This window comes from Gallus gallus, chromosome 9, assembly GCF_016699485.2.
Source record: "Gallus gallus isolate bGalGal1 chromosome 9, bGalGal1.mat.broiler.GRCg7b, whole genome shotgun sequence".
NCBI lineage: Eukaryota > Metazoa > Chordata > Aves > Galliformes > Phasianidae > Gallus > Gallus gallus.
In genome coordinates, this window is record NC_052540.1 from 21735950 (window position 1) to 21749711 (window position 13762).

At 41.4% G+C, this 13762-nt stretch overlaps 1 protein-coding gene across 4 annotated transcripts in view; it reads left to right on the forward strand.

Annotated features, from left to right (window-relative positions):
- The window catches only part of PPM1L (protein phosphatase, Mg2+/Mn2+ dependent 1L), a 103462-nt gene that overhangs the window by 29980 nt on the left and 59720 nt on the right, over window positions 1-13762 (forward strand). Inside the window, exon 1 of one of the 4 annotated variants that reach the window (XM_046898733.1) lies at window positions 3744-5057. The exons of the other annotated variants lie outside the window; for them this stretch is intronic. The gene's annotated coding sequence lies outside the window, so the exon portion shown is untranslated. Of the gene's footprint in view, window positions 1-3743; window positions 5058-13762 lie in introns of those variants that run through there. 4 annotated transcript variants of the gene reach the window in all.

The window sequence follows — 13762 nt, forward strand, 5'->3', positions numbered from 1 at the left end:
GATTTATGAGTTCTATTTTAAATTAATCCCATCTTTAAAAAAAATTACTTCTCTCTAGAGAAATAATGCCATTTTAAAATCGGAATGCAGTCGTATTTGTGCTCTGTGATTATTTCACCTTCCCCAGTCCCAACAAATGATAATTCCCCACAGTAATGCCTTAGGCTGGGGTTGAGGTAATGACCCTCCTGTGATAAACACTGATTGCACTGATGTCCTCCTGAGTTCAGAGAACATTCTTGTTTTGAAATGTTAAGAAGAAATATAAAATAGTCACGCTGTTCCAATAGATGTCACAATACTATCCGTGGCTGCAACAGAGAAGTACTGATAAGCACTTAATAGTGACTTTAAATGATCTAATTTGTCCAATGACGCAAATACATGATTGTCTGCAAAATCTGTAGAAGTATTGGGTGACTGAATAGGAAAAAGATGTGTTGTAACAGACACCAAACACTGAAGTTCAGGATGCAATACGCCTCTGGTCAGCAGACTTGGTGGAGCGGTCCATGCAGCTCTGCGGGAGCGGCTGTGAATTCCCCAGCTGTGAGGTCACTCTGGCCTCCCTGTACAACACACAGATCCCAAACACCTACAGACTGTGTGAATTTGGGCATGCCTCCTTTTTTGTTTGGATGTCATCCCATTCTAGATTGTCCCTATTTGTGTAAGATCTCAGACTGTAGCAGGAGAGCTCTCTGATGCAGTCTGCTACTGGCCACTCTTGTACTTCTGACTTAATGGGATGTATTCTCCACCTGCTGTTTGGTTTCTCCTGGGTCTTCCTCCACCCTTGTTTTCCGCTTAAAATCAGGAGCAAATTTATTTCTATATTCTGGGAACTCTCAATTCCATGGAGTATTTTAAATGTGCAACCACGTGTTCAAATGCCTGGCACAAGTAACTGCTTCCTTGGATTGCCTTGTGAGGAGGATAGATTTGCTTTCTTTGTGATGAATTAAGCTCCAGTCAGTTTTCTTAATTATACATGAAATTAAATATACATTTCTTCCAAGGCAGGACTTTACATACATAACTAAATGTTCTCCAAGAAGCAGTCCTTCTCCGTCTTATCAGAAAAGCCATAACTACAGTACTGCAAACAGCACAAGTAAATGCAAGCTAATTCCTTTTCCATGGCAAGTCTTGTGTGCTTGTAATAATCTCTGTCCTGCTATTAAGTCAGAGATGTGACATCTGGAGAGAAAGAACATCCTAACTGGAGGTGCTGATTAAACGTCTACCGTGTTAGAAGAAATGTATTTACCAGTGAGCTCTCTTAGGTCCTATGCCTTTTGGTTCAGTCTACCAGTCAGTAACAGCAATATTGGCTAGGTATGTGTATTTACACAGACACTTATGTATTATTGAGGTCATGGTCTTTAAGTGCTGAATAAAAGCTCTCCGTGTGTTATAGGATATTAAATGTTTGCAGAAGATTTAACAGATCAGAAAGTGGCAATAGTGCCTTTAGTTTTCATGCTAAATTCAGATGCCATTGTGACAAGAATGAAATATGGGAAGCCCAAAATGGAAACTATTATTTCTATTAAAGTCTGGAATACACCACAAATTTTCTAGAAGCACAATGGGAAATTGTTATGTAGCAAATATTATCCCCAGCAAACAGAGTCAAATTCTGTGGATTAAGGCTTCCTGAAACAGGTGTTAAACTCTTTAGTAGGCTCTGATTAATCCTATGGACTGGGTTGAAGGTTTTTTGTTCATTTGTTTTTTCCAGAAAACCTGAGGAAATGGTTCATGAGTTGCACATTTCCAGCTGATCAAAGAAACTGCACTGGATATTGGCCTTTTTGAGATGCGTGTGTGGGGAAAAAAAGGCAGATTTGGTAATAATCAGCATGAAAGAGCAGTGCCTGTCTCATGAGGAGTCCATTGCCTTTCAGGTGGGAATCCTGGCATTCTCTGCCTTTGAGAAGGTGACAGGACTGTAGCAGGATGCTTTTATGCCAGTAAAAAGAAAGATAGCCTAACGTTTCCGAAATGTGATGTCAGAACATTTGTTAGAAATCTCTCAGAGAACCTTCAATATAATCGATGTATACATTCTGGTGACTTTTTAGGAGACTGTAGCATGCCTTTTTAAAGGAAAAAAGCAAGCAGAAAACAATCATAGAAGAACATTTCAGTTATTGAGAGTGACAGTGAAAAAGCACTAATCTGCAGTGAGTAATACAGTGTGAAGTTAGACCGGGTATTATTGGGAAATGTGCCATATGTGTAGCTTCCTGCTTTTGATTTGGAGGCACACGGCAGCTTTCTTTTCAAGCTCATAAAAAATAGCTCTAACCAGTGTTCCTCAGACTATGGTTTGTATTTTCTTAGTGCTCATCTATATTCAGAGGTTCTGGTAGACTGACATTTAATTTGTTTGCACTAAATTACTTTGCATAAACATAGAGATCCTAAAAATCCTTTTCTCACCCAACCTAGTGCAATGGCAAGCTGCTGCCAGAAGGGGAGCTCCCATTCTCCGTGCTTTTTCTCCATCTTCTTCAGGCGTTGTGATTGTGGTGGTCACACAGCCACGGGGTCCTAAATTTCCTGTGGACCTGCTAACCTGGCTTGCACGAAAGATAGACAGTCCCCAGCACAGACATGAGGAAGTCTTGGGAAGCTACACATCCTGCATGGGTTGCTTCCACATCTGCCAGAGGTGTCTTCACCCCTCAGTGACTTGCTGTGGGGAGGACTAGAGTGCTGGTGTCAGCAAGCAGTCTGGGAGAATTGCCTACCATCAAAAAAACCTGCCACAAAGATAGCCAACAATGTCAAAAAGATTCTCTGGCAGGTAGGATGTTTTTTCCTTTCTGCACAGTATTAAAATACTGATTTTTTTTTTTTGTTCATTTCACAGACATTTCCAATTTTTCCTCCACTTTCCTGCCCAATAAATCTACCATTTTTCTCACCGAGTTCCCTAAGAAATCCTCTCCCAGCCCACTGACCTCTTTCACACCATTCCTTCAGCTATGCCTCTGCAGTTGTAACTTGGGACAAATCCTTTTGTTCTGTTCCAGTTGCTGTGCTTCTTACAGACCCACAGTTGTTATATCTATTTTTTAACTGGCTTAGCTGCTTTCAGCCTGCTTATTTTTTCTTCTTCTGGACACTCAAAACAGTGCAATTAGATTTGTTTCACTATTAGAATAACTCTCCCTGGTCTTTGTTTCCTCCATGGTTTTACTGTGCCAAAAAAAGCACAAAAAAAAGGGACAATCCTAATTCCACAGCTCCCTGAAGGTACTGTCCTAGTAAATACTAGGCACCTTATCAGCTGACAACATTGAAATGAGGTTGTTTTATATAGCTGGGTTGGTGATACCTCTTCAAGCAAAATCCTATGCTTTTTGGGGGGCTTGGTTTTGTTCTTTATAGTTTGCTATAGCATCACAAACAAACAAACACAATGCCCTGCAGAGCTCTGCCAAACTGAGCATACCTCTTCTAACTATTCTACCCCATGAAATCAGCTAATGCCAGCCAGCTGGTTTGAAGCATCCAGCCTGCCTGCATCAGGTTCTGGCCCCAGGTAAGAGCATAGGCAGTACAAGTACAAGGCAGCACCATATCAGGGCTCAGTCAGCTGCAGCTTTTCAGCTACAGTTCCTGCTGTGCTGGGATATTCATCCATTCCAGAGAAAGACTGATACCAGGAAAGTGCTTTTTACCTCTCTCTGAGGCATATGCACCGCAGCCCATTGCTAAATGGTAAGTTTCTCAGCAGTAATAACCAAAATGTACTTTTGGGGTGTCAAGCTGCTGTCTCAGCCTGTGCCTCCCTCCTCTCTCCCTGATACTTGCCTGTCAAGAGCTGCTTCAGGCAGCTGAATTGGCAGATATTTGTTTGCCCTAGCTTTTAGCTGCAAGGCATGAGAGAGAATGTGGGGTGTAACTTCCTCTTAGATGGGGTTTCTGTCTACAGAGGCTGTAGTTTCAGGCACTTATTTTTCTGTGCAACTCTGACATAGAGAACCTGCTTTTCCTTCTGAAGGCAGTGCCTCAGGTTAGACTCCTTGTGATAATCCTCCACGTACTCCTGTGACTCATTCATTGCATCTCAGCTGCTGCTTTCTACCCCACCCGATCTCCCATTGCATTTATTTATACCTGTATCTTGGTAATATTTTTTCAATTCAAAAACTTCCTTTTCAAACCCTTCCCCACTTCCAAAGACCAGCTTAGCTCCTCTGGCCTTAATGTCCTAACTGTTCTCTGTTGACCCCTTTACTGTATTCTTCTTTTTCCTTTCTGAGTCTGGTTAAACTGCTTGCAGTTTTCAGTCAGTCTGTAAAGCTATGGGAGAAGTAATTGCTTCTTTAGAAATGTTTCAGAGGTGTGGGAGACTGGCAGTGGTACTTCCCTGCTCCTATATATGCTACAAAAGTTCAATCCAGGCATGGTTTATGTCTTGTGAAAGGATATATTGCCTAAGAAGGAGGCAGGATTGGTAACTATAACATGGTGTTTGAGCGCTTGGTTTTGTGTGTGCATCCACTGTACTGGGATACAATGAATTACTTGTCTCTGATATGATAAACTGTTATTGCAGATTTAAAAGTGCTTCATAATATGCTAGGCATAGTAGAGACAGAGCAAGCCTCCCCAAAGGCTATATTAATATTCATTACAGAGTTAATGGCATTACAACACTCCAAAACAGACATAATACAGAGAGAAGAAACTCTGTGGGGGTTGAACCTGAGGACTGTGAGCTAAAAGTAGCTGCTGCACTTTTGGAGCTGGAGCGTGTTGGCAGCAGGAGCAGCGACACTTCTCTCCTTGCAGCCATTAAAAAGCAGGTGAAATATAGCATTGCGAAGCTTTATGTTTTGAGCTCTATAAATCTAGTTAGAAGGGGTACCCAGATCTCTTGGCAACAGCTCTAGGCAACGTGTTGTGGAGGCCACAGGAACTGCAGTGATGTGCCCAACCTGGCAGCACTGGGGTGCTTAGGACCAGTGAAATACTTCCCAGGGTGTCTCCCATGTTAAACAAAATCTTGTGTAATGAAACCATCGCTCTGTTAAAAAGTAAGCTGTTCGCTCTGTTTATGCAACTTTGAATTTGTGCAGCATTCTTGATATTAACAAGTGGTTTATTCTTAGCAGTGCTCTTACAAAGGAAGCAGTCGTATTTTACAGGCAGAAGGTGGCTAAAATGGAGCAACGTGTTCCTAGAAAAACTGTGTCATTAGAATAAAAAAGGGACTGACTCCATACCAGCAATTGGAGTAGGAGTTCCTGGCTGATTTCCAACCCACTTGGTACTTTGGCTGTTGTACTGGTCAGTACTTTCAGGCTTTTCTTGGCAGCATACCCAGATGCCATATGTTTCTTCTTTTCAGTTAAGTCCCCCAGTTAGTTCCTCATTGGATCCTAGGCAGAGCTTTTGGGGGGTATAAACGAGCTTTGTGCAGCCGAAGATGAGGGCACTTTGTCGATGTTTCTTTAGGGCTGGACCCCACTGCCTGTCTGATTCATTCAGCCCTAAGGCTGCTTCTGAGGGCAAATTGGAGTAGGCTGATGGTGACAAACTCCCAAGTAGTCAATAAATGGATTCAGTGCCTTATTCTTCTATCATTTTCTCACTATCGAGTTGCAAAATACCTGGTATCCCACACTGTTTATAGGTATCACTTGTATTTTTTTTTTCCTGAATGTGATTTTGCAATGAATTTAGTTAGGAGTTGAAGCTAGGGTTTAACATATCAGTACATCTCAGTCACAGTGAAATGGCATATTATTACATTTGTTTAGTTAGGTGGCTTTTGTTGTCTTGCACTCTTTGCATTTCACACATTCTCAGTATTTTGATTTATCGCCATTTTGTAATTGAAAGTGTGTGTGATTCCAAATTGGCTTTCATGCATCTTGACCTGTTTAGCACCATCTCTGCTGTATTTATTAGCTTTGAATTGCTTTAATGTAAAAGTAGGTGTTCCATCTGATGTTTGTTTTGTATTCTCTCTTCAGTGTAGCAAAATTTAGAGAGAGGAGTCAGAGATTACCTATTAATAGCTGTAAGTTTTATGAACAAGGCCATAAACACTGCGTTTTCTTGCACCATTGCAGGTGGGTTAATTAGTTCTGCTCCTCTGTGGCAAAGGAACTGAGTGGTAGGTGGCAATCAGCTCTGTTCTGATGTGTTCCCGACTCAAGGGACTGAAGCTTTTGAATGATTGGTTTGGGGGTTGTTTATTTTTAAAGCAAGTAATTGTCAAGGCTGAGTCTTTGTAAGGTGTATTTCTGCCTGCTTAGGTGTGGATAATAAGATCTGTCTGTCTCTTGAGTGGAGTCAGTCTGAGCGTAACGTGGATGAGCAGCCATACTTTGGTAATTGATTGTAAGGATTTTTTCTTGTTTCAGAACTATGATTAAAGTCAGGCAGGGCAGAACAAAAGGACAATAATGAGAATTTCTGAAATATCAACAAAAAGACGATGCAGTTGTGGATTATTCAATTTGTAGGTTCTGTGGTGCTCAGATGGAGAAAATATAAACTTCTTAATTTGTGCTTTAATAATGTTTTTAAAGGGAAGATTTAGAAAAGAATAATCATAGGAACTGAAGAGGATCAATGTTTACAGACTATGTTTAAATACTCTTTGCTGTAGCATCCCTCAGTGACGAGGAGGCCTTGCATCATAGGGGTCACTGCGGCATCAGGACTTCCCTCCCGTGCTGCCATCCTCTGAGTGGTGCTAGCGACCATTGCGGCATCGCAGAGCAGCTGTGGTTGGTTTGGGACTCAACTTTGCGTCTCCATGAAAGCGTGTGCCAGTGTTGGTGTGGAAATCCTGCCAGGAAAACAAGTGCTCCTATCTTGCAAGTTCCTTGAAAATCACAGTCACTGACATAAGTAATGTTTGTTTAGGTTTTCCCCTCCTGTGACCTAAGAGAAGCACGGTCCTAATCCTGCCAGATATGGTAACAGCACGTGGTGGAAAGCTTGCAGAGGATTCTGTTGATAGATTCCTTAATATGCTACTTTATTGCCACTTCAGAGCCCAGTATTTGCTGGGTTCATTTATCTTGCTTCATCTACACTCTAAAGAGTCTCTGCAGACCAGTGCTGGCACTGTGCTTTGAACCAGTGGTGACTTTGATGCGTCCAGTTTTGGCAACTGATGGCTTGGTGTTATTTTGTTGGTTTCTTTCTCTTTTTTCAATATAGATGACATTGTCTACCTGCATGATAAATGCTTAGCTAGGTGCAGACCTCTGTTGGTCCGCAGATAAGTGACCACTGATGTAACTTTGAAAGTGAGAGTGCTCACTGTGTTCATGTAAAGAAAGGTGAATGTCTCCTCTGTCTTTGTTTCAGAAGATTGGAAGGCACACCGTCTGTGATGAAACATACATAGGAGAATCACTTTATGACATTTAATTTGTAGAAGAGCTTTTGGAAATAGCCGTGAACACAATAAAAATGACTTTAGACTTCCATCTGTTGAGTAGCAGCCACAAAAGAGGTGTCTTTGTGTTAAATCTGTGCTGTATGACATAAAACTTTCAAGCTGTTAGATAAACAACTCGATACGAAGCTCTTGCATGCAGTGAGAACAGCTTTGGCTGATGAATCTGAGGGGTGAATATTATAAACATGCAACAATTATAAAGGCTTAAAGATATTTTGAATTAGAGTTGCTAGCTTCTTAGAAATCATTCAATCTGATATAATGGGAAGACTTAGGAGGGGTTAAGATAACAAATAGCAAACCTCTAATTTTAAAATTGATTCCCTGCAAAATCAATTATACTTCAAAGTACACTAAGCTAGAAATAATGGCATGGTTTTGTTATTGTTGCTTCATATGCTTTCTTTGCAGAGCCAAAAGAAACTTTTTTTGTATATTCCTTCTAGGACCCTAATCTTGGTTTTAATGGGTTGCTTGTCAAGGATTATAATATGTTGTTAGCATAACATTTTATGAAGATCTGGATAGTGAGGAATTAAACTGCTTTGCTGGGAAACAATGAAGAATTAGACAGTAGGTGTAGGGACTGAATTAGATTGGTGAAAGCTGTTTTAATGGAATGTAGAAAAAAACGTAAGTGCCGTGTGAAAAGTAGCTGAAAATTTCAGCAGAAGAGAAACTGTTTCTAGTGCTGTTGTTACATGTATGTATTTGCCATCCATTCGCTTCCTGCTCTATTAGTATGAGCTGATGTTCTAATTGAAATACCCATTTTCTGTGAAGGCTGATTTGCTTTTTCAGGTTGCCTTAGAGCTGTAGCATCACTGTGCTGCGGAGCAGTCAGAAACAGAGCCCTGACCTGATAAATGTGAGTTCGTTCTTCTGGCATAGCTCAAACAGCCAAACCTGAGTGTTCCTCACTGCAAGTTTATCTCATCCCATCCCAGAGTTGCCTAAAATAATGTGTGAGGTGCTGACCTTGTGTGAGCAGGACCGTGAGTGCCAGGAAGGTAAAACCAGTACTTCTGATGCACCAAAGTCCTTGGAAACATTTGCTGAAATCCGTTTGTTACTTCTATTTTGATATTATTGGATTGCACTTCAGTCCACTGACACTCCGTGTTCCCTAACATCTGTGTCTTCTACAGACTCTGGGTGCTGTTCCTGAGGTTTCAAAGAATGCTTTCTATTTCCTGCCTAGTAGTCTTCCCAAACAGATATTTGTGGCTGAGCTGCCTGTGTTCGGTGCACAGAGCTGTCCCCACAAACTCTCTGTGCCTTAAATGGAGAAATACTAAAAATAGTTGCAGTCCTCAAAAGGAGAGGAGAAACAAATCAGACTTTGGCTTTTCTTCACTGCTGTGGTCTGTTCTGTAGCCTGGTTTTGATACAGTAGTTCTTATGGCAAAATCTGATATTCGTCTTCAGTATTCTAATTCACATTTTTATCCATGATTTGCAGCTTATCATATCCTTGTCACTGTTTTAATCCCTAAAATTTCAGGCTCTGTGGTATTATTTGTAGCTTTCTCTCATCTTCTGGTCCTGGTTGACTTAGAATTTAGACTTCCCAGTCATTTCATGTCTCATCATTTCCCAGGCACTAGTTAATTTTCTTCCTCTCTTTCATACATCTATTCCAGCATTTCTTACCTGATCTTTCTCTCCTTCTCACATTCTGGCAGAGTCCTTGAAAGCTGTATGCTCGGCCCTTTTTCTTCTTTGAAGTCTCAGGGTGAAATGTACAATTTTCACCCTCTATTCCCCCTGCGCTGAGATGTCAGTGTGCATGGCCACGTCTCCATCTATCACTTTTACTGTTATAATTTCCTTGACTGACAGTCTATATGCTCGAGGACTAAATTTTGCAACACCATGTCACACACGTCCATTTCCTTGCACTAGGCATATCTTGTCCTTTCAGTGGTGTTTCCAAGCCAGATAATGAATATTACTGCTTTAAACAGAACAGTGAGGGACTTTCTCCATTCAGTTCCCAGTCATTTATACATGTTTTTTTTTACTGTTTTCCAGATGTGTTGTTAATATTGAGTTCAACTTTCTTAGCAAGCTGCTTCTGAGACTGTCAGCCTCAGGTCTCCACTCAAATCCAGCTCATGTCTTATCTGTGGCACTGTCCTGCTTTTCTTGCTGGGGAGGGAGTCCTGGATTCCCGTTACCTAGTTCTTGTGTCTTTCCTGTTGAAGGAGAAGCACTACTTGTACAAAAGTCATGTTGGTTTGAGATATTTCCTAGTTTTATCAGGTGAATTGTGGTCTGTGGTGATGTGGGATAAGCATGCAGCCCTTCAGAGATGCTGAACACAATTTACAGATCAAGCCCTGATACAGCAGTAGGTGCAAACAGCAATGAAATAGAATAAAAAGCCACTGCAAAACATGTTCAAACAGTTTGCTGTTGTTTGTCAGCTTGGCACAGTAACCCTTCCCTGTTGTAACATCTGACTGTTTATCAAGCTCTGATTTACTCCTTTGCTTGAAGAGTTGTTACTCATTGCCTGGCTAGATTTACTCAACCAGTATCACTCAGTAATATGAATGTGAAACACAGTCAGGGTCTGGGGAACTTGAGCTAAACTTGAAAGTTGTAATGCCAAGTGAATAAGTAATTTGTTTTGAAGCTATTTGAAAAGTTCTCTGCATGAAAGGTGATCTGCCTGTATGGTACAGCCAGCTGTTTCATGCCCAGCAGTTCTCACGTGGGAACAGAGTGAGGAATTGTCTCACAGTGCTGTGACACTTTGTGGGTTTCTGTTTGTATCTCCTATATAGAATCATCCACTCTGAGCAGTATTCTACTCTTGGTGAAGTTGTGGGCCCACAGTTAGTTGAACAAACATCGAATGCAGAATCCCTCAGCACACAGTGGTTGTGCTTAAGTGCAGTAAGGAAAAGGAAAGAAAGCAAAGAACAATGCATGGTGTGTGTGAAACAGAAACAAGCAAAACCTAAAATCTGCCTGTTTTGCCTGGTGTCTTAATAGAAAGCAATTGTTCCTTGCAGAGCCTCTGCTCTCTTAGCCTCCTTATTCTTTTGCGGGAATGTCAGCCTACTCTGAAGCAGGCTTGGCTGCTTGGACAAAAGAGCTTATTATTACATTATTGGCCTTCAGAAATGAGCTTGGGTTGTTAGATAAAACCTTGTTTTACAACTCGGTCCGATGCTATCTCTTAGTTGCATCCCCACATAGCCTAATGGCATTTGATGAGCTTCAAGGAGAGGTGAGCATACAGTGACGTATTTGCAGCGTTTCAGAAAACCAGTATATATTCAACCAGTCTTAGGTAACTTCAGAGAATTTCTCACACCTGGGCAAGCTGTAGTGCCTTTGATCAGGCGTGTACCTCTCTTGCAATCTCTGTTACAGGAGTCAGCATTGCTCCCTGTTGCCTCCAGCATTTTCCAATAGTTTTGCTGCTGTGATTTGGTCATTGTGATTCAGACAGTCTAATACAAGCCAAGTGAATTCACTAGATTGGGCCCCAGTCATTTTGTAACAGATGGGCACAAATTGGGTATCACATGGTTGAGGACCATGTAAGTATTCAGCTAAATGTTTAATGATACCAAATATTGAAAACTAACTCTCCCTTAGGCAGTAAAATAGGAGGATGAGAAAGCTTCCTAGTGACATTTAATTGTACCAAGAGTGGCTTTGGGATGTAAAGAGCGAATGCTTTGGGGTTTATGTAGTATAATGAAAGCTCCGTAACAAGTGCAGGACTTTATTCCCAGGCTGGGAAAGAATCCTGACATAGCTTTCCAGAAGGGTGGAGATCTTCTTTACTCTGAGAAGATAAAATCCTCTGCCTGCGATGCAGAAATGCAAACAGTTCCCAAGGAGCTGCTAGGAATTTGAAATAAATGATCACAGGACCACGTCTTTCTCTTTTATATGATTCCCTAGTTGTATCAGTTTAGGCTTTCCCTACTTAACAAGTACTACGCTGTGAGAAGAAAGCACTTCATGTTTAACTTCTCGGCTCTTAAAGCAAAAACCATGTAATTATAATTGGATAGCTTTGGAAAGACATCAGCATGGATTAATGAGGTGGCCTCTGTCTTTGCTGCTCTTATTGATAGTAAAAATCAACATTTCCTCCTGAAATGCTTCTTCCTGCTGAAATGGTACTTAGTTGATATATAAATTTAGAAACAGATTTCTTTTGGAGCTTTTAAATATATATATATATAAGGAATTAACTGTCCAGAAGTAAAACTTTCCCTTCAAATTACCAATCCTTTCTCAGTTGGTCCAGTTAGCTGGTGGTCTGTCCCTGACTTGGGCACAGGACCCGGCTGCTAGAATGAGGTTAAATAGGTGCAGCTGGTGTATGTACAACTACTAAGCTGCTGCTGCTTTGGAGTTTTTAAATGAGAGCAGTGGTGTCTTGGCAGAAATGGAATAATGGTTCCCAGGTAGGATTTGGAAAATGCAGATCAGGTAGGGTTTTTTGATTCTTTTGTTTATTTCTATTTTGATTATTGTCTGTAATCAACAACTGTATTATCAAATGTTTCTTTCTGGTTATAGTCTTACGATGACTAATTTTAACACTTCTGCCTGCTCTCTATCTTTTTATTGAACCATCTCTGGCTGTTGACTTTGCAAATAAGGAGCAGCCTGGAGAAATGCCCTGTGAGAAGGCAAGCCCTCGGCTCCACAGAGTCAGGAGTGTAACTTCAAGTGTAAAAGTAAATCACATTACATAAACATATAAAACACTGTATTAGCACAGCAGTTTTGAGTATGGGTAGTCAGTGAAATAGGCCTGCTTGTGGCCTTGCATAAGTAGGTACTTCTTATAACCCTTCCTATAACTTCTTATAACTCTTCAATATGTGAGAAGTTCCAAAATGCTGCTGCGATTGCAAGCTGTCCTATGAGGAATCTGAAACCATCTACTGTTTTCTAACCTGCTTCTGTGAAGGCAAGACTGCTTTTTCATGTATTCCTTCAAAGCTGATGAGTGGTCTTGAAGTGCAGAGGAAGGTTGACTTCAAGCAGGAGTGCAAATTGAGCCTGAAAGTTGTACCTGCCCTCATGTTGTAATGGTGTTTTGTAAAGCCCTCCAACCTCTGAGCCTTCCTGCTCATAGCCCCACAGCAAGCACTGGGAGCCTGGTTGTGATCTGGTGGTACAGGAGACCACAGAGGTGCCTTTCGGATCTCCTTAGTGGACTAAGAGTGCACAAAAGTAACAGGGGAGCTATTGCTTAGCAGCTGTTAGAAAGGCTTATGCAGTCAATCAGGAATCAAGCTCACACTGAGACATTGCTCCAAGTCTTGAATTTAAGGTAGTGGTGTTCATTTCTTTGTGAAAAGTGTCTCGAGGTGGAATTAGAAAATTAAAGATCATGAGGAAGTCTTAATACAGGCCTGCATGCTGTTCTGTGGTTGTCATAAGCCCCCGTAAGCAGCACTGAAATAGAAGTGCCAGCTGAGCAAGTGCTTGTACCCCTCCTGCTCGGATGAAACGAAGTGTGGGCTCCCTCCGCTCGGCTGAAGTTGTCTTTTAAGAGTAATTTTGAAATATAGAGAAGTGCAAAGGCATGCGGGGCTCTGTCACGGGGTGGGGGAATGGCTGTGCCTCTCCATAGCCTCAGTACTCTGTCCTGGCAGCTTAGGGCAATTCTAATGGATTTGCCTCAACACTTTTGTATGACCCAGTAGGTTTCATTACTTGATCTGTGTGGGTTTAATTTTTTCTACAGGGAAATATGTTTAAATAATTTTTTTCATGATTTGGATTGCTTGGAATTCTTGGCACGAACCAGGGAACAGGCTGATCCATGCTGTAACGTGGCAGCTTTTATGAGGATCACACACAGAGCTCCTTTGCAAGAGAAGGTCCCGATCCTGCCACCTGTTAGCTCCCCTCGTGTGCTCTGATTCACACTGCAGGAGCACTGTGGGCATGCAGAGCACCCAGCTCCTCTTGTGTCTTCTGGGGTGAGCAATCTGTGCCAGGCAGCTTGTTTTGGAACATTTACATTATGTTTGTAAGTGCTTTACTGTATGCTACGGTTGGTCTTCATGTACAGCATTAAGAAGAAAAGGTGATGAAACGCTGTTGTATCTAAGAAATACTACCTGTTTTCCCCTGTTCTCAGGTTCACTGTGAGAATTTGTTTGCAACAAATGTTTTTATCTTCATCTTTCAAATTCTGAGAAACAGAACTGGCCTTTTCTGTAGGTTTGTAGGATATGATGGCTGATAATTACTGCTTCTCTTCCAGAGAATTTGACCAAACAGAGAAATAATAGCAGGTTTCAGATTTCCAAGAGGCACTTCAGT